This window comes from Triturus cristatus, chromosome 8 (assembly GCF_964204655.1).
Source record: "Triturus cristatus chromosome 8, aTriCri1.1, whole genome shotgun sequence".
NCBI classification, from domain to species: domain Eukaryota; kingdom Metazoa; phylum Chordata; class Amphibia; order Caudata; family Salamandridae; genus Triturus; species Triturus cristatus.
In genome coordinates, this window is record NC_140591.1 from 514,712,606 (window position 1) to 514,733,477 (window position 20,872).

Genomic DNA, 20,872 nt, shown 5'->3' on the forward strand with positions numbered 1-20,872 from the left:
ATTTCAGTCATCCCTCTGGGATATGTACTGGTCTCTTTTTGTAACTTCTTCCCTTTTTTCCTGTTTCCTTTTTCCTTTTCTTTCCCTTTTACTTGTTGATCAAGTCCTGTTTTTCCTCATTTCTCTTTGTCATCGCTTTCTCTATTCTAACCTATTTTCTCGATATTTTTCCCATCCTTCTCTTTCTCGGCTTTTTTGCATATGCATCTTTTTTACTTTTTCTGTCCTATTTGACTCTATGTTTTTTGTAAATTCAAAGTTGTTACTTGGAATGTAAAAGGTTTTATTAATCCTATTAAGCGGCAGAGAATTCTTTCCCATTTAGCTTCTTACAATCCAGATGTGGTTCTTTCGCAAGAAATCTACCTTAATGATGTGGAGTCTCTTAAGTTAAAAAGGAGTTGGGTGGGTACAGTCTTATTTTCACCTTCCAACAATAAAAAGAATGGAGTTGCTATCCTTTGTCACAAAAGGCTTAAGTGTACGGTTCTGTCTCAGGAGACGGACACTGATGGACGATGGATATCAGCCAAACTACTACTTAACTCTATTCCTTTAACTGTCTTCAATGTTTATGGTCCTGTGCAACCGGATTGTTCTTTTTGGCATCTAATTACAAAGAAATGTATCCAATATAAGGATGATTCATTTATTTTAGGTGGGGATTGTAACCAAATTGTTGACCCATTCCTTGACCGTAAATCCACAGTTCGTTTCGCATCACACAAGTCTCACAATTTCTTAATACCATTTCGCAATCACATCTTATTGATTCTTGGCGCCTCACACACCCTGACACGCTGGACTATTCTTTCTTCTCTCCTCCCCACTCATCTTTTTCTCGCCTTGACTATATCTTTCTTTCTAAATCTCTATCTCAGAATGTATTGTCTTCTTCTGTTGAACCTATTGTCATTTCTGACCATGCTCCCATTGTAACAGATCTTGATCTGCTCCCTCCACGTCCTAAGCCCTCCCGTTGGCACTTTAACAGCGCACTTCTCACCGATCCCAATTTTTCCTCCTCTTTTCGTTCCTTTTGTTGAGGAGTTCTTTCTCTTTAACTCTGACCCTAGTGTTTCTCCTCACACTCTTTGGGACTCCTTTAAAGCCACGGCGAGGGGATTCGATATTGACTTTGTCTCCCGGAAAAAACAACTTTATCTTCAAAAGCGGAAAACTTCTCTGGCGCACATGAAAGTTTTGGAACATCAGTTTTACACCTCCTCAGACAAATTTATGTCACCGGATCTCTTGCGAGCAAAGCTGGAGTTCAATAAATTAACTACAGATAATGCCTCTTCGATCCTTCTTCGTAGTAGTGCCCGATACTATGGAGGCCGCAATAAGTCAGGTAAACTCTTAGCTAATTACCTCAAATCCCGTAAAGAACGCACTCTTATTGACTCTATTTACTCTTCTGACGGTGCTCTTCTTCATAAAGATAAGGAAATACTGGATCAATTTCAATTATTTTACCAACAGCCCTACACTCCAGAAAGTCCTCCCACTCCTTCTCTTATTCAGAAGTATTTTGAGAAACTTCCTAAGCCGTCTAACTCTCATTTTAATTTTCCGGATGTTGAACTTGACCTCTCACTGCATGAGTTTCTATAGCTTTGACCTCTCTTACTAAAGGTAAGACCCCTGGCCCTGATGGCTTTCCTGTGGAATTTTACTTGCACTTCTCAGACATTTTGTTGCCTAAACTTTTGACTCTTTTTCAATCATTTTACTCATCTGGCAAAGCAGAAGGTACATTTCAGGATGCTACCATTTGCCTGATCCCCAAAGAAGGTCGCGACCATCAGCTATGTAAAAATTACCGCCCGATCTCTTTAGTTAATGTGGACTATAAAATTTTTGCCAAATTACTGGCGATGCGCTTAGATCCCCTTATGCCTCATCTCATTGGCAAAGAACAATGTGGCTTCGTTAAAGGTAGACTTACATCGGACAATTCTCGCCTTTTTCTTAATGTTCTAAATAAAGCTCCCTCACTTTCGACTCCTCTTGCTGCCATTTCTGTTGATGCGGAAAAGGCCTTTGACAGGGTTGATTGGTCTTTTTTGTTTGCTTCATTACATTGGCATGGCTTTGGTCCCAAATTTATATCCCTGATCTCTCTGTTATATTCTGCTCCCAAGGCCTCGGTGCTTATGAATGGACAACTTTCTTCACCTTTTACTCTTCGGAGAGGTGTCCGCCAAGGTTGTCCTCTCTCCCCTCTTCTCTTTGTCTTGACTCTTGAACCCTTTTTAACTTCCATTCGCAATAACTCTTCTATTTCTGGTTTCCCATATGGTACTAATCAGTTGAAACTCTCTGCCTATGCAGATGATATTTTATTGTTTATTTCTGACCCAGAATCATCTATATCCCCTTTACTATCCGAATTTAACTCCTTCTCTTTGGTATCAGGCTACAAGATTAACTCAGATAAAACTGAAATTCTCCCTCTTACCTCGTCCTGTCTCCCTCATTTTTGTTCCTCTACCGGTTTTGCTTGGAATAGTTCGAAGATTAAATATCTTGGTATTTGGTTTTCCAACTCTATTTCATCCTCAGTTAAATTAAATATGTCTGCAGTTGTTTCTAGGATTGATCAATTGTTTTCGACCTGGAACCCTCTTTTTCTCTCCTGGTGGGGTCGACTGGATTCAATTAAAATGATGATAGCTCCTATTCTAATTTATACCTTCTCCATGCTACCAGTTCATATCCCGGCATTTGACTCTCTCCTTTCGCGATTTCTCTGGAAGAATAAGAAATCCAGAATCACTCTTGCAACTCTTCGTAAACCCAAATCTAATGGTGGAGTTAACTTTCCGGATTTCCGTCTTTATCATAGGTCTTTTTCTTTAAGACAGGCTTCGAGATGGATCTCATCAACTTTCTCCCCTTTCACTCCTCTTTGGCTCCTCATTGAACACTCATTAATATCACCTTTCTCCTTCGCCGAAGTGGTACGTTTTTCTGCCAGAAATCCCTACTCTCTGTTTTCCTTATTCAAAACACTTTTTCTCTTTTAAATTCTTTGGTTCTTCCTTCTGTTATTACACGTACATCTTTTTTAAATACCCCTATTTGGTATAATGCACTTATCCTTTTAAAGAATAGACCCTTTTTTGGGAAATCTTGGAGAGTGAGGGGCGTAATGTGGGTCAACCAACTCTTTGATGGTACCTCACCTTGTTCCTTTCCCCAATTTCAACTTTTGTTTCGTTGCCCTCGGTCCTTTTTGCAGAAATTCACAACCCTCATGGCAATTATCCTTGACCGCTTCTATTCTCTCCCTTCTTCGTCCTCATGAATACCTCCCTCTCCTCTTCTTACTATTCTTACTACACTCCCTAAAGCATCTCTCATCTATAAATTCTTCGTATCTCCTAACCCAAACCGTGTCAAAACTAAAGTGGAGCTTTCTTGGGAAGCAGATGTTTGTTGCACTTGGTCTGTTCCTCTTTGGGATAAGCTTTGGTCCAGATCTTTAACAATTTCCCGTTCTGCTTCTCTTACTCAATCCTTATTTTATCTGTATCATAGACTCTATCTCTCTCCTCTTTCTTTGTCTCGTTTTTCACCCTCTTCTGATTCTAAATGCTGGACTTGTGGTGCTTCTAATGCTGCCCTGTTTCATCTACTCTTTCTCTGCCCTGTCGTTTCTACCTTCTGGGGGAAGGTTTGGTCATGCCTTTCTCGCATCTTCCCTCTTCCTGCCTCTTTCTCAAATCCTTTTCTCTTCATGGGTAGTCTCTCTGAATCTCTAAACTTACCCGTACACCTACACGGTCTCTTTGACCTGGCGCTTGCTCTTGCTTTCCAACACATATCTTCTAACTGGAAATCTCTAACAAACATTTCCTTACAAGGCTGGTGGAACTCCTTATGTCATTTTTATAGATTGGATGTTTCCTTTGCCTCCGCTTGCAAACCTGTGCGTAATGTTGATCTTTTTTGGTTACCCCTCACCACGTACCTTGACCGCCTGGCCTTGAAGAAGCCGATACCTCTCAATGCAGAAAATTTTAAACCCCCTTGAATGACTTGAACTCTCTCCTTCTTGTTATCTCCTCTAGGTTTATCAAAATTTTATTGTGTGTTTATGCTGGTCATTTTGTATTGCTGACATATAACTCGATTGTATTCTGTATTTATCTGATAGTTTATGGTCTGTATTATTATCTTTATCCCTCCCCCTTCTTTCCCTTCCTATCTCTTCCCCTCTCTTCTTTCCTTTAGCTTTAAAATCCTCTTAAAATGCTTTTTGGTTTTGGTTTTCTTGCATTGATGTTAGCAGTATTAAGATTTCTTATTTGATTTATGTATGGTTTCTGTGTATGCCAACATCTCCATTTGTTACCAAATTCTTCAATAAAGCTTTCAAACATAAAAAAGAAATTGAATTTGCATTCATAAACGCCAAATCATGATTCACAAAATTAAGACTTATGGATTCTCACCAATTTTAATTCCATTGCTGATGTTGTTGATGAAGGAAATATTGATGCAGGGGTTCCTCCTGGTATTTTCCTGTGGAGAACAAAAATATTCACATAAAAGTGTAAAATTGCATTTTTTACTTTTCCCTAAATCTGGTAAGAGCGAGGTTTACCATCTTTGGGGCCTCTGCATGGAGATCATATTATGTCTTCGGTTTTCAGGTGTAACCCTGTGAAATTCTACTCATTAAAAATTAATAGTAAATCGTGGACAAATGAAGGGTCTGATTCTGAAATAACATTTTGAAGCTTCACAACCTCAATTGTGACTTGTGTCTAGTTCCAACACCCTCGGTCTTACAAAAATCCCCAAATATATTCATAGCAACATCTACAGTTATAGAATTCCATACCTATTCCCCTGCCTCTAAATTAATCTGTGAGGTCTGTCTACACAATAGGCAAGCCACAGGAGTAAAGGTCACAAAAATGTGCTTTAGTTCACTAAACTTTTTTCTGACATGGAAAACCTTTTGTCCTCTGGAAAAACTATGTTCAATCCCTAAAACCAAATGTGGATTTTGAGCACTCAAGTCTTCCCAAATACAAACTAGCTCAAATCATTTTTGAGGAACTTTCCAGAGGCAATATCATAATGGGCTTTTCTGGTTGCACCAAAGAGCCAAGATCCTGCTTTATGCGTTTGCATTGTGTAAAGTGAAACCCTTTAATCCAATATTTGGGTGAGTTAGAGCTTTCTTTTCAGATAGCACAGGTCAGAAACAGTGAGCAAGGTGTACCTCTTTTCTGTTTCTGAGGTGTGCTGTCTGAAAATAAAGTACTAACTCAAAGAAATATTAGGGGTTAAATGAATTCACTTTAAGTGCTTCAGGCACATAAAATAGGTGCTTGGTTCTGGGTCTTGCCATTAAAGCCCATCCTGTTTTGACCCCAGTTGTTAAGGGGTGAAAAAAACAATGTAGATGATCAAAGAAAAACGTATGACTTGGTGGATGCCATTTAATCAATCAATCAGTCAATCAATCAGGGGATTATAAGCGTGCTACTCACCCGTGAGGGTCTCAAGGCGCTGGGGGAGGGGGGTCCGCAGTTCCGTTTAGCCAAAGAGCCAGATCTTGAGGGTCTTCCTGAAGGTGTTCAGGGAGGGAGCGTGTCTGATGTCTGCCAGTAGCTCGTTCCAGGTCTTGGCTGCCATGTGAGAGAAGGATCTTCCGCCTGTTCTGGCTCTGTAGATGCGCAGAATTCGGCCAGTGTGAGGTTGCAAGATCGGAGGTTTCTTTTGGGTTCGTGGAAGTTGATTCTGTCGTTGATGTATTTGGGTCCACTGTTGTGTAGCCATTTGTAGGCATGAGTGAGGATTTTGAAGGTGACTCTTTTCTCCACGGGGAGCCAGTGGAACTTTTTCAGGTGTTGGCTGATGTGTTTGTGCTGGGGGATGCCAAAGACAAGTCTGGCGGTGGGGTTCTGTGTAGTCTGGAGTTTGCGGAGTAGGGATTTGTTGATGCCGGTGTAGAGGGCGTTTCCATAGTCTAGTTTGCTGGTGATGAGTGCATGGGTGACTGTCTTCCTTGACTCAGGGAGGATCCATTTGAAGGTCTTGCAGATTATGCGGAGGGTGTTGAAGAAGCTAGATGTGACGGTGTTGACTTGTCGTTCATGGTGAGTGATGAGTCGAGTATGATGCTGAGGTTCTTGGCATGGTCTGAGGGGGTAGGCGGGCTTCCGAGGGTGGTTGGCCACCAGGTGTTGTCCCATGCTGATGGGGTGGTTCCAAGGACAAGGACTTCTGTCTTCTCGGAGTTGAGTTTAAGGCAGCTGTTGGTCATTCAGACTGCTACGTCTTGCATTCCTTTCTGGAAATTGAGTTTGGCAGTAGTGGAGTCTCTGGTGAGAGAGAGGATGAGCTGGGTGTCGTCAGCGTAGGATACGATGTTGAGGCCATGGTGCCGGACGATGGCTGCAAGGGGGGCCATGTAGATATTGAAGAGGGTCGGGCTCAGTGATGACCCCTGTGGGACTCCGCAGGTCATTTCTGTAGGGTTGGAGAGGAAGGGTGGTAGTTTGATTCTCTGGCTTTTTCCAGTGAGGAACAATCGGATCCAATCCAGGTCTTTTCCTCGTATGCCGGCATCGTGCAGTCTGGCGACTAGTGTGCAGTGAGAGACTGTGTCGAAGGCTGCTGACAGGTCGAGTAGGATGAGGGCTGCGGAGTGGCCTTGGTCCAGGAGGGTGCGGATGTCATCTGTGGCAGTGAGTAGGGCGGTCTCGGTGCTGTGGTTGCTTCGGAATCCAGATTGGGTTGGGTCGAGGATGGCGTTCTCTTCGATGAATCATGTTAGTTCTCTGTTGACTGTTTTCTCTGCCACTTTCGCTGCGAAGGGGAGGAGCGAGATGGGTCATTAGTTCTTGAGGTGGGTGGGTCAGCAGTGGGTTTCTTGAGTAAGGGCCTGACTTCTGCGCGCTTCCAGTCATCTGGGAAGGTGCCTGTTTTGAAGGTGGTGTTGATGGTCTGTTGTAGCTCGGGTGCGATGGCTGCTGTGGCTCTGTGGTAGATGTGAGGAGGGCAGGGGTCGGTGGGGGCCCCCAAGTGGATGCCTTTCATGGTCAAGGCGGTGTCTTCGGTCATGATTGGGGTCCGGTTGGGGATGGTGGGTTGACTGGTGTCCTTGGGGGGGTGGCTGTGGCATCTGGATGATGGTCAACAAAGTTTTCGTAGAGGGTCTTGATCTTGAGGTGGAAGTAGGTTCCAAGCTTGTCGCAGAGGTCTTGGTGCGGGGTGATGTCTTTGGCTTCGCTGAGTGGGTTGGTGAACTCCTGAATGACACTGAAGAGTTCCATGGAGTTGGCCAGGATTTTGTTGTGGATGAAGTTCCTCTTGGTGGTTCTGATTTCGTTGTGGTAGTCTGTCATGGCGTCTTTGTAGATGGAATAGTTTTTTGTTGTTTTGGAGTTTCTCCAGTTCTTCTCCAGGTGTCTGCAGGTGTGCCTGGCTTCTTGGAGGGCGGTGGTGTACCAGGTGGCTTTCCTGGGGCGCTGTTTGTCGGTGTTGCGTAGCGGGGCAAGCTTATCTGCGCAGCTGGAGATCCAAGTGTGGAGGTCTCTGGCTGCGATGTTTGCATCTGGTGTCCAGGTGTGGTTGTCACGGGTGAGGGTGGAGTTAAGTTACTCGTCGGTGACCTTGCTCCAGTTCCTCAGTGGAGGGTGTGGGGCTGGTTTGGGGGCCTTGGGTTTGTGGATGGTGAAATGTACGTAGTGGTGGTTGGTCCATGGTGGTTGCATTGTGGGGCTGAAGCGGATGCTCTTTCCTGTAGCAAAGATGGGGTTGAGGGTGTGCCCGGCTCTATGGGTCGGTGTGGTGACGAGTTGTTTAAGTCCGATGTTGGCGAGGTTCTCACAAAGGATGGTGGAGTTGGGGTTGGTGGGGTTGTTGAGGTGGAAGTTTAGGTCTCCGATGAGTTTGTTGATGCAATGGCGTGGGGCGCGATGAAGCCGGTGATGGTGGTGGCGAAGGGTGTCCGAGGGCCGGGAGGTCTGTAGATAAGGGTTCCTTGGAGTGTGGCGTTGGGGGGAGGTCTGGCTCGGGAAGTGCAGGTGTTCGGCGGAGGGGAAGGTTTCGCTGGAGGTGACGAGGTGGAGGGTGCTCTTATAGGCGATGGCGAGGCCCCCTCCCGGGTGATTGGGGTGGTCTTTTCTCTGAATCTTGCATCCGTCCGGGATGGCGATGTTGTTGTCGGGGTAGAGGAGGCGATGGTCCACGTCTCCGTGAGGAAGGCGATGTCGGGCAAGTGGGAGTCAAGTAGGTTCCAGATTTCTATGGCATGCTTGTGTACGGAGCATACGTTGAGGAGGATGCACCTGAGGGTGTCACTGTAGCTGGTGTCGGCAGTGTTGGAAGCTGTTGTTGTGGTGAAGGTCTGGTGACAGTGGATGCAGGAGGAACTGGCCGTGGGTCATGTTTGGCGAGGCCTGTTGGCAGTCTCTGGGTCTTCTGGTATTGAGTGCGAGGAGGGTGTTGGTGTCGTAGCGATGGATGGTGGGAGAACCAGGCTTCCTGGTGCTGGTCGCAGTCGGGTCGCAGACGGGCGCAGACGGGCTTGCCTTACGTGCGGCAGCGGCGAGACCCACAGCGGCCACCATTAAGTAGGGGAGGGGGGAAGCAGCTGGGAGGCGGGGGCGGGGTCAACAGGAGCAGAGGATTCGGCGGGAAAAAAATGGGGAGGAACAGCTGATGGCAGTGCAGAGAAAACAGAGGGCACAAGCAAGTCAGGGGCACAATTCAGCGGGAAAACAGAATAAAAAACACCACAAGCAAAGAGAAAATAACAGAAATAAGCAATACAGCAGGGACAAAAATGAAAAAAAAAACAATACCAACACAGCGAAAAGGGCAAAACCAGGGGAAAACACAGAACAAAATCACCACAAAGGAAGGGCAGAGAACAGGAATATGCAATACAGCAATATAGCAGGGACAAAAATGAAAACGAAAGACAATACCAACACAGCGAGAAGGGTGAGAAGGCAGGTGCAGGACCGGACACCAGCAAGGTGTGTGAGGCACGGTGCAGCCTCAAACCCTGCCTGGGCAGGGTCAGAGGCAGCGCATGGCACAGCGGAGCTGCTGGGGAAGAGAAGGACTCAGACCAAGGGTCAGAGATCTTGCTCTGACGGTGAGTTGAGTGCCTTGGTTGAATGCCCAAGGGAACGGACTCCTCCCTGCAACTAAAGTGGCATCCTTGACTTAATAGTATGTGTGAAATGTGTCAAATGTCTTCTTAAGAGAGTGCCATAAAGGAAGAAAAAAACACAATGGGACTGATTACGATGCGGCGCACGTTATTTGGAGCCTTTCCTGGCCACATCTCGTTTTACTTTCTGACTGCTGCATTACAATGTTGGCAGTCGGAAACTAAACCGCCTGGTCATTTCTACTGGCTACTGATGGGCTCAAGGAGCCCGTAGGAAATTTGGAGGCCAGCCCATAGTCCCAAAGGGTAGTCTTTCCTGCCTTTGGGATTAGGATGCACAGTTTCTGGCAGAGTTTCCATGCTGGCCTTTCCGACATAAAAACACTGTCGAAAGCGTGTTTGGGGGCCCCTAGCAGGGAGCCTTGTGTGTGCAGCCTTTGGTTGGGAGATACAGGGGCACCTATGGTGCCCCCCTGTTAAACTGTGTACTCCGTGGCAGGCACCAGGGTGCAGGAATTAACACCACCTCCCATTTCCCTATGGGAGCATGTACTACGGCCAGTTTAGATCCGTAATACATGCTCCCATAAGGAAATGTCGGAATGCAGCAGAACAGTGTTCATTCGCATCCTAATCAGGAGGTCGGGACCAGTGACCAGAGGTCGTCGGTCCCAGTTCTGAGACGGTGTCCGTCCGAAATCGTAATAGGCCCCAATGTGTGACCATGTGAACATCTGCTGTCCAGCACTGAGAATTGCAAATGCTGTCTCTGCCTTTCATGTCTGGTGCTCCAACTAGCTAGTGGAACAGGCCTCCAGGTGACTGTGTATGCAGAGATGCAACGGTGGTCTAGGCAGTGAAGATGCTTAACCATGTGCGGAGTGTGGCTTAGAGTAACATGCTGCCTGAGAATATGAGGAGTGCTCCTTCTTCTCCTGGATGTGTAAAAGTCTTGTAAGCTCCTGCACAGTTGTGAGCACCAGCACAGTTCTCGGCACTGAAGTAATAGCAGTCAGTCTAGGGGCCAACATCCTGATGCTCCCTGGAAAAACCCATGTTGCTGCTACTTTCCATACTCTTAGTTCTGCAGGAACTCCACAATACAGTACAGGAAGATCTTTTGTGGCCCTCAACTGTAGCAGTAAATGTCTGCAGGTCACTTTTCTGCAAGTCAGATGGAATTACCCGCAGATATTCTATTTTGCACCTATGTTGAATTTGGCTGCACAAAAAAGTTTATGAGTCAGACATGGCGATAATGGGCCAATTCCCAAAGCTTTTAGAAAATTAAGGTGTCTTACTCAAAGTTTTGTGAGAGGTACACTTGAACTCTAAGGCCTGGTTCACAAAGCATTTTCTGTGAATAGTTTTCCAAAGAAAGTAATGCTTCTGGAATTGTGTGAGTAAGTCAAGCCTAAGTCTGGAGTATGACACTCTTCCTCATAGATATGGTTCATGAATCAGTTCTGAATATTATAATGTAACAGCCACCTAACCCTGGAGAAAAATACACCTCTCATAGAAAAATCATTGGGTGTGGTTCACAGAGACTTTGCTATGAGTCAGTATTATTTATACTAGCGGTACTCCTGGCTTTCTCCTGAACTCTAGAATAATCTAGTTCTCCTCCTGTCTTACTCCTGAAGTTCAGGAGTAAGCCATGAGTACTACACTCAAAAATGTTCATGAATCAGAACCCCTGTATATTTAGCTTTTAATATTCGTATTTACTATTTTTTTTGTCAATGAGCTACAGAGTGGTAAATGCTTCCTTGTTCTTCTTGAAGGTTTGTCTTTTTTTGCTTGTTTACATCCCTGAAAACTAACTCACATGATGCAAAATAGAGGCATGCTTCTTGACTTTTGATTTTTAAAGGCCTGGCTATGCGTTCCAACGTCAGTTTCAACACGCTTTCAGACCCATCCTTTTTTTTTAATCATTTTTATTAGTTTTCAGTTCAGTACATAAGTTATAAGAGGCACTGTTTCATGGGACGGCAAATCAGTTATTATCGGATAAGTAGCGCCTCCTCACTATGGGCCTGATTATGATGGTGGTCGGATGAGCATCTGACTGCCAGCGCCATGAGCAGGTGACCATCTGACAAAGTGTCAGTAGTCCCTCTCACCCTATTACGATATGACCCGTGTGCAGGCGGTAGTAAAATGCATTTTTCTAGTGCGGCTTGTGCTGTGGCCCAGGAAAAGGGCTGCAGCACAAGCCACACTAGAAAAAAACATTTTGTGCGCATCCATGCACTGTGTGCCAGGCATAGATATGGTGCCTGGCACATGTTGCATGGATGTGCTGGGGGCTCTACATGTGTCCCCCAGGCCACTAAGCAGTTGTTTTTATAGGGGCCCTGCTTGGGGCCACCAAAGTCCCTTTCTATCTGTCTATTCATGGCAGTGGGACCAGCATGAACAGGCAGTCAGAGAGGAAAATCCTAATCCCTACGGTTGTGCCTGCACAGGCACCGCCTCCATTGTAGGGATAAGTGTCCAACCACCACCCAAAGGGCTCCTTGAACCTGTCAGAGGCAGAGATCTTCCCCCAGACATAGGGGCTGCAAATGCCTTCAATGTAATCCAGCAGTTGGACCGATGGCCTGGATGTCTGGTAGTCCGCCACCGGTGGCCTGTTTGCAGCAGTCTGCCCGACATCGAAATGAGAGCCTAAGTTTCTATAATTGCAAAAACTGCTAGTGATTAGGTCGCTTCCTCTCTCTGCTTGACAGTATGAAGCTCCCAGATGTTTCCATAGGGGAGAAGGCCACCCCCTGCCGCCTATAAAGAGTCACTGGGGCCCGTAGCCGAATGAAAGGCAGTAACCAGCTAATTCAACGAGCCCATATTCAGAGTCCTTCAGAAACATCCTAATGGGAGTGTGAAAATATGCATCATGCCTTTTTATTAGAATTGGACCGACATATTGGGCAATCTGGCCGTGCCCAAAGGGCCGGTCTGACAGATCAGTGTATGGGCTGATATTTTGGCTATTTGAAGGCCTGTTTTATGCTGTGGTAGGTCGGTTTGAACAGTTGCTTTCTGTGATATTACCATAAAGATTGCCTGGAACAAGCACAAACATAGAAAGTCTCCCATATATTTAAAATCACCTACACAGCTTGTCTTTCCAAGTTCAAAACTGCGCTGATTTGCAAACGTGGGCCACATTTTTAGCTATCTGATTCGCTACTGAGAAGCACTACTAATTTGGTGCAAGCCTATTTTCCGTGTCAGTCCGACCCTGCCCTGCATAATATTTTAAACTTTTTCGGTGGCATATGGTGAAATATATTCCCATCTGTCTTGTCGAGTATGTACATTGATGCAAGACATTTTTCAGAAATGCATATTGATGGCACCTCTGACGTCTCCCGCAATCTTCTGTGATGATTTTCTACATGGATAATTATAGGTTGATGTGATGCTTCAACAGGAGGGCCTCTCTAGAAATTGAGGCGTAAATACATATACCAATTTATTCTCTGTGACAAAACATGAAACACTTAGATACACGAATTCAATGCATATGTTGATGAGCAGCACCGGGAGATGTAAGAGAATGAAATCAAAGGAATTTGAATAGCATGCATGTCAAAATACACGGGGCGTGAATTTGTAGCAGACTCAAAGCCTTATTTTCATAATGCAGGTCTCTTCTCAGCACAGGAGCATAGTGACAGATAGGGCTGGTAATTATACATTTAGAATGAAGCACACCACACATTTTGATATTTCAAAAATAAATTGTCAGTCTTAGGTTCGCATATGCCATGAAACACAAACAGTCAATTTGTTGCTCTTACGAAGAACAACTGTAAGATGTTCGCCTCAGTTATTTTTTTCATTGTTGCACAGCTGAGAAAAGAGCCATAGAGGAAAAAGTTGATAAGAGAGGTTTTAGAAAAGTGCTAAAAGGTACGGGCAGCTAGCCCTGAATTATTTTTTTTACCTAATTTAATTTTGTATAAGTCCCGTTTATTGGGTTTTGTGTAATTTGACAAGATTTTTTTTCTTTCAATGACGTTTTTTTTACGGGAGCTTGATTCAAGTAGAAGAAAACTACATACAGGTTTTTTCACGTGATTTTGTACCAAAAAGCATTCATCGAGTGTTGTCTAATATAGAGGGCAGGTGTTTCTCATGACTTTGCATGTAAGGGAATACTTCAACTGCACTTTATGCAGACAATCTTCTAAGCGTAATCCAAGCAACACATATAATATTTGTAAAACATATATAATGCCAGACAATTTTGCTCACTTCAGGATCTGGGCTGTGCACTATGAAAATGGTAATGGTAACAGAAAACCCAATATATGGCTTTGATGTCATCACCAATATTTAATTCAGGGGACGAATCTTAGATCTAAGCTTCCCCTGTTTGTGTACGTGGACTATCCTTACCAGGGGGTAACACTACACAATTTGCTGGAACGAAAAATCAGTTTGTGTTATGTCCCTGATATACATATTAATGGCCAAGCCATGTCTGGAAGTTTTTTATTTTACATTAGAGGACAATTATTGGTGCCTCTTAAGAATCACTACATTGTACGCAACAATCGCTTTTTTTAAATAATATGCAGCAAAGATACATAATTCTTTAGATATTTTTTTTGGGGGGGATCCCCCATATATAAGCAAACAGGTGGACGGCGCAGCTACTTCTCACGTTGATGCACTGAAACTGAATTAGGGTTTATTCATCACGGCTTAAACTTATATATTTTTTTTTCAAGTTTAAGAGAGAGTGTATTGATACAAGAAAAAATGCAATACAATATAATGAGAAAATGTTAACATGAGAAAGAATTTAGATGCAAACTGATAAGGCAAGAGAGATGAAAAGAGAAGAGGAAACAAAAAGAAGTAAAGGGCAGGGGTAATCAAATGGCAGTACATCTTAACTACTGTATACATTTTAGTAAGTAAGCTTCAAAGCAATAAAATGTAAAAGGTATTGGGAAGCTGAGTAAAATGGTTACATAGAGGAAATAACATGAAATATTAATGCATACACATTGAAAAATATTACTTATGGAGGTTTAGGAACTTCTTCAATTCGAGGGTCATGAGTTCGCGAGGTATGCAAAGATGCATCCAGAAAATGGGTAATAGGTAACCATAGAAGGTCTCTTTTAATGGCAAGGAAGATGGGAAGTACATATGCCCTGTCTAACCTGTGGTTATAGCAAACTCCATACCACCAAGCACAATAGGAGAGGTTGGAGTTATCTTTCTATACCCTGGTAATCTGTTGGAAGGCAACTGCAAGGAGTAGATCAATGATCTGGAAATCATGAGCCTCTGACTTCCAATCATCAAAAAGATGTTAACACAAGAAAAAGGGACTTGGATATGAAAAATGGTATTAATCTGTGTCCAGACTCGTTTCCAAAAATTATGCACTTGAGGACATAGAAAAAGCATATGCTTTAGGTCTGCCGGGTTTACATTACAAGACCAACAAGAGGTGGAAAGAGTAGGATTCATTTTGTGTAATGAGGTAGGAGTAAATAAAAGCCTGGTGTAGACATAGAACAAAGTTTGGGTTGTATTGGTATCCCAGGAAGATTTTCTAATTTTAATCCAAATCTTGTTCCACGTAGATGTAGAAAAAGAGGATTGAAGATCAGCTTCCCAGAGCAGTTCCACTTCAGTTTTATCCCTAATGGGTGAAAAAGGTGACAGGGATTGGTAGAGTTGTGATGCTGATGGGGAGAGGGACAGGATGGATAGAGCCTGTGGGTGTGCGGAGGAGGGATGGACTGTGGAAGTCATGGCTTGATAGGATGTTTGGATTAGAGAAAGCAAGGAGGTATATTTTGAGAGATATGATGAAGGAAAGGAAAAGAGTGATTGAGCGGAAGAGAAGGGTAGCCAAGTATCTTCATGACGGAGTTGATGAACCCAATGAAGACATAAGATACCAATCTTTCCAAAATAGAACTTTGCTATTTAATTTAATATCCTTATTATACCATATGGAGGATTGAAGACATTTGTCTGAAGGAGAAAGATGGTTGGTAAACAAAGGTTTAAGAAGTTTGCAAGCGTTATTAAGTATAGGGAAGGAAAAAGAGATGGGTCGTTGAGAAAAGGATACGGATTCTTGAAAAGAAAAAGGCTAAAAAAAAGGACCTTTCAACATCAATCCATAATGGTAGAGAACAAGAATCATCATCTTCTAATAAGAATAGCGAGGTTTTTCTGAGAGAGAATGCATTATGGTAGATCTGGAAGTCTGGGAAGTAAATGCCTCCTAAGAATTTAGGACGTTTAAGTTTATGCAAGGAGATGCAGAGAGTTTTGTTGTTCCATAAAAATTTAGATAATATGGAATATATAGCTTTAAAATGAGAATTGGCAATAGAGATTGGGATGTTGGAAAGATACAAAAAGAATACCAGGGACTAACATCATTTTAATTGTGTCAAGACGACCCCACCATGATAAAAACAAAGGATTCCACTTAGATGTAGCTGACTTCAAAAAGGATTGGAGTTCTTTTAAATTAACTAGAATATAATCTTTAATAGCGGTTTAAAACATAAACAGAGATTTTTTATTTTGTCAGTGTTCAATTTGAAGCCGGATGTAGTATAATCTGCAGAAAAGCACAATTTATTTAATGGAAGAATTTCACATTTGTCAATGTTTAACATGTAGCTAGAGACAGAGGCGAAGGAAACTACTTCTGATAAAAACGCTGGGAAAGATGATTGCGGATTGGATAAAAAGAGCAAAATATAATCTGCATAAACCGATGATTACAGCCATATTTAAAACCTGTGATTTGGGAATTTAAGAGGATCTTCATTAAGAAAGGCTCTAAGGCAAGTATAAAAAGGAGAGGAGAAAGGGGGCAACCTTGTTGTATCCACGGTGTAGTTGGAAGTTTGATGAAAGAAGACCAATTGATAGAACAGAAGAAACTGGGGAAGAGTAGAGTTAAGAAACATAATTTATAAATGTAGGACCAAAAGCAAACCAGGATAAAGTAGAGAAAATAAAAGGCCATCCCACTCTATCAAAGGCCTTCTCAGCATCTAGAGAGATAGCTGCCAATGAATCTTTATAGGATCTAACTTTAGTAATTACATTGAAAAAGAGTCTAGTATTATCAGAAAGATGTCTGCCTTTAATAAAACCACATTGTTCACGACCAATTAACGAGGGTAGCAATTACTCTAAGCGAAACGCTAGGATCTTAGCAAAAATCTTATAGTCAAGATTCATTAGAGAAATAGGAGGATAATTCTTAAACGAGTATGATCTTTGCCGTCTTTAGGTATTAGACATATTAGAGCTTCTTGGAAAGAGCCTCCAGAGTGTTTAGAAGAAATAAAGAAATGAAATAAGTGATATAATTTGCGAATAAGGAAGTGAGAAAAATGAGAATAAAATTCAATGGTGAAACCATCAGGTCCAGGGGCATTACCCGCTTAATAGTACAAATTGCATTGCTAATATCAGATTCCATAATGTTGTCATCTAATACCGAAAAGTCTAAATCTGGAGAGGAGGGAAGGGTAATAGAAGAGAGATATTGAGAGATTGCATCGGAAGAAACAGGATTGTCAGGTGTCTAAAGAGATTGAAAAAAGTGGGTGAATTCTGACAAAATATCCTCATTTAAATCATACGATTATTGAAGTCAGGGATAGAAATGATTTTAGTACGTTCTTTCTTAATTTTTAATAAATTGGCTAGAAGCTTCCCTGCCTTATTCAAACTGCCATAATACTTGCCTAAGGATTTAAGGAGAAATGAATTGGCATTGTCTGTGGAATGTTTGTTGAATTGAAATTTAGCGCGAACAAGATCCTCCAGACAAGACATAGAGCCAGAGATAGCGAAGGAGGATTCTAAACGCTTAATTTGCATCATAAGATGTTGTAATTTAGAGAGGGAAGATTTCTTGCAGCGGGATATAAAAGAAATAATAAAGTCTCCGGAGGCTGCCTTAAAAGAGTCCATAACAGTTTGAGGAGAGATAGAAGGGGATTCGTTTTCAGTAAAGAAAGCAGCAGCAAATGATTCAAATTGTTGGGTAAAATTAGGGTCTAGAAGAAGAGAGTTATTAAATCTTCACCTTCTGATGCCTTGTGTAGGAGAAGAGATATCAAGACTTATGATAACCGGTGCGTGATCAGAAATTAGAATAGAACCAATGTTAGATTGTAAGATATGTTGAGTGAGTGATTGTGAGGTAAAAAGGTAGTCAATGCGAGAATGTGAAAATGTGCTGTGGAAAAGAAAGTATATTCTAAAAGGGTAGGGTTACATAAGCGCCATGAATCTACTAATGACCTTTGTTGAATAGTGGATGTAAATTGGGAGAACATAGTGGATGGAATGAATTTAGGAGTGGATTTACAATCATTAATCGGATCTATAACCATATTGCAGTCACCTCCTGCTAATAAGTAATAATCTTGAAAATACATTAATTTGGATAAAATAGTGGGCCAAAAAGTGACATCTGGAGCAGTAGGAGCATAAAGGTTAAAGAGAGCCATGAGGATATTATTAAGTAAAAGTGAGACAGAAACCCATCTACCCGAGGTATCCGATTCTTGAGTAATACCCTTCAAATTAAGACGTTTATGACATAAAATGATAACACCTTTGCGATGACCTGTACCTGGGGATGCAAAAACGTTACCAACCCATAAACTTTTAGGTTTAGGATTTTCTTTCTCTACAACATTAGTCCCTTGTAACAAAGGTATATCATATTGTAAATTAGACAAATGGGAAAGAACTCTCTGACGTTTGATCGGGGAACCTAAAACTTTAACGTTCCATGAGACAACTTTTAACGCCATTTATAAGAAATGGAATGATAGAAACAATGCATAATAATCAATATATCTATTGAAGTTTGAAGAGCAGTGAAATATATCAATGAATAGTACAATAAATCTTCAACTATACCAGATAATACTAAATTGCTTAGGAAGAGAAACAGGAATGTAGTTATAAAACAGAGCATAAAGACGAAGGAGAAAAGGAAAGTAACAGAAAAAGGAAAAAAGAAAGAAGAGAAAGGAAAAGAAAGAAGAGAACGAGAAAGAGGGAAAGAAAGAGGAAAGCGAAGAAAAAGGCATAATTAAGCAACAAGGAGATTTAGAAGTAAGGGAAGAAAGATGAAGAAAATACAATGAAGAGAGAAAGATAAATACATCGAAGAAAGAGAGCAAGGTAGAAGAATTAAAAACATGCTGACTTACTACAAATAACATAAAAGGATGAGGGTGGTAAAGCCACATAGGGAAAATGGCACAGCTGACCGGACAACTCAGGGCGGATCAGGGAAGGAGGACATCATCCAGAACAGATCAGGGAGAACATAGATCACATACGCTAAATAACTGCCCCTAGCGGATAGAAAAGAAAGAGAACATGAATCGATGAGAAATACATATTATGGTATATTAACACAACATGAAAGAGGTTTAAAGATGAAATAACAAAATGTTTAGATGTGAAAAGCACAAAGAGACATATGAGGGCCACAATTAAACAAGGACAAAACGAGATGTATCCATATCATTTTCACGGCATTGGTCCAAGAATCGACGCCCCCCGCCTAAACTTATATTGGAGCAGATGTTGGTACGATTACATTTTTGTAAAATACACCTCAATGTGTCTTTAGGTGCTAAACATACATGAAAAGTCTGTGTGGAAAAAAGGGGTAAGTTAAAAAAATTTGCAAAACGTATCCAAGAACAAAATTAAGGGGCTACTCAGCAGAATAAAAAGCTATATGATTATGGAAGCACCATCTTTGTCTCTTCCTGCTGGTCGCATAGCAAGGAATTTCTTCCGATGTTCTACTGTTGTCTTGAGATAGTCCTGAGTAAAAAAGAGGGTGGAGTTCCACCAGGAGATACGATCTTTTGATTTAGCAGAGTGTGAGACCCTTAATAAGTCAGTATACTCTAAAAAATAAATAATGACTCCTGAGGTTTAAACGAAGAGGATGCTGTAGTTGGATTCCGACCCAAACGATGAGGTCGTTGGTTGTTCAAGGCAGGAGACAAAGGGAGAACGAGGACCTGTTGAAGAAAGGTTTTGAAGAAAGAGATGGCATCTGAACCCTCCAAACCTTCCGCCAGGCCATAAATGCGTAGATTATTGAGACGGCTGCGATTTTCTAAATATTCCACCTGTTTCTGGAGAAAGAGAACATCAGATTGTACAGCGGGTACTTGATGGACTACATCTTGGACAGAATCTATTTGTTGTTCCATCTGAATGATCCTATTGTCCATAGTAGACCATTTGTCATCTAAGGATTGAAGACGTCTGTTTGTCTCTTCCATATATGGACGAAGTGCACGTATCTCCTCAAGCAATACCTCCATAGTGTCTGTTGTAGGAGATGAGGCAGGCAACAGAGGATTCGTTTTAACTCATTTACTGGTAGTGGTAGGTACATTTGCAGCAAGAGTAGGCGGGGAGAGTGCGGTATGAGCTTACAATGCCAGAGCATCCACCTGAGGTGACGATGTAAGATTTTCAGTTTTGTCCATATTGGTTGAGAGAATAGAGTAGGGATTATAGTCTACCAAAGAGGAAAAAGGGACAGGAGGACCAACAGCACTGCGTCGAGATTTTGTTGCCCCCATACAATAGCAATTAGTAATGTAACGCTGTCTGCCTCAAGTAATTTATCTGCAAAGAAATCACAATGCACATATATTTGAGGAGAAAAAATTACTGAGAAAAAACAAGTAACTCACTGGCTAAGCGTAGATAATGTCAAGAGGAGGCAGTTCTGTGAAGAGGAGGACCAGCAGATATCACATTTCTCCCATAAAATGCCAGTGAGAACAGACAGGCTACAAATAGCTCATTTTCCAGAATGGGGGTCAAGTGAAGGCTTTAACATATCTCCAGCGTTAAAAACTGCATATTTGAAAAGTAAAATGCAGGGTTATATAGTACATAAATGCCCCTGAGAAAACACTCTTCATTGAGTGAGCGCTAAGGAAACTGGCGTCTTGAGACACAAAATGGCGGCCGCGAGATGAGGAAAAAATGCATCGATCGCGTTTATCTTCAAAAGTGCTCACCAACGCCGCAGAAAGGACTGAAATGGTGGCAGAGTGTGTCCCCTCATAATTCCAGTCCACAGGAAGCAGCAAAGAAAGAAAGTCTTCCAGGTGGGCCGCACTTCTCCCGAGTCACCACGGAGCTCCGTCAAGCAGCATCTTCTAGAGGAACAACAGTGGTAGCTCAAACAAATGGAGCACATAAAAGCAAGAAGAGGATAGCAAGGGGCCTGATTCACAATAAAAATGTTGTGACTTATGCATGGAGGACTCCAGGCCTACTAACTGAATTCCAGGAGTAAGCGAGGGCTCAGCAGCACACAGAGTAAATGACCGCTGCTCATTGTAAAATGTTTTTGAATCAGAGCCCAAACGAATTTGAACACTGAGGAAAATATCCTCATCCTGAGAGATCATGAAGAAACAATCCTCATCCTTAAAGAGTCCCAAAAATATAGCATTAACTGTATTTGCAGAAGGATTTCCTAATTTAGAGGCCTCACTGACATCTTGCCACAAGTGATTCTGTTTACCAACCTTAAGGACTTGCATTTTGTCGGAGGCAAATTTCAAAAGACCTAGGCTCATTTACTGTTGGATGGCATTCAGGCAGTCACTCCAGCTCCTATGTCCTATCATTGGGTGT

The 20,872-nt window shown here is 42.4% G+C and overlaps 1 long non-coding RNA gene across 1 annotated transcript in view; it reads left to right on the plus strand.

Annotated features, from left to right (window-relative positions):
- The window catches only part of LOC146802409 (uncharacterized), a 70,468-nt gene that overhangs the window by 37,862 nt on the left and 11,734 nt on the right, over nucleotides 1-20,872 (plus strand). The gene's annotated exons all lie outside the window — the stretch shown is intronic.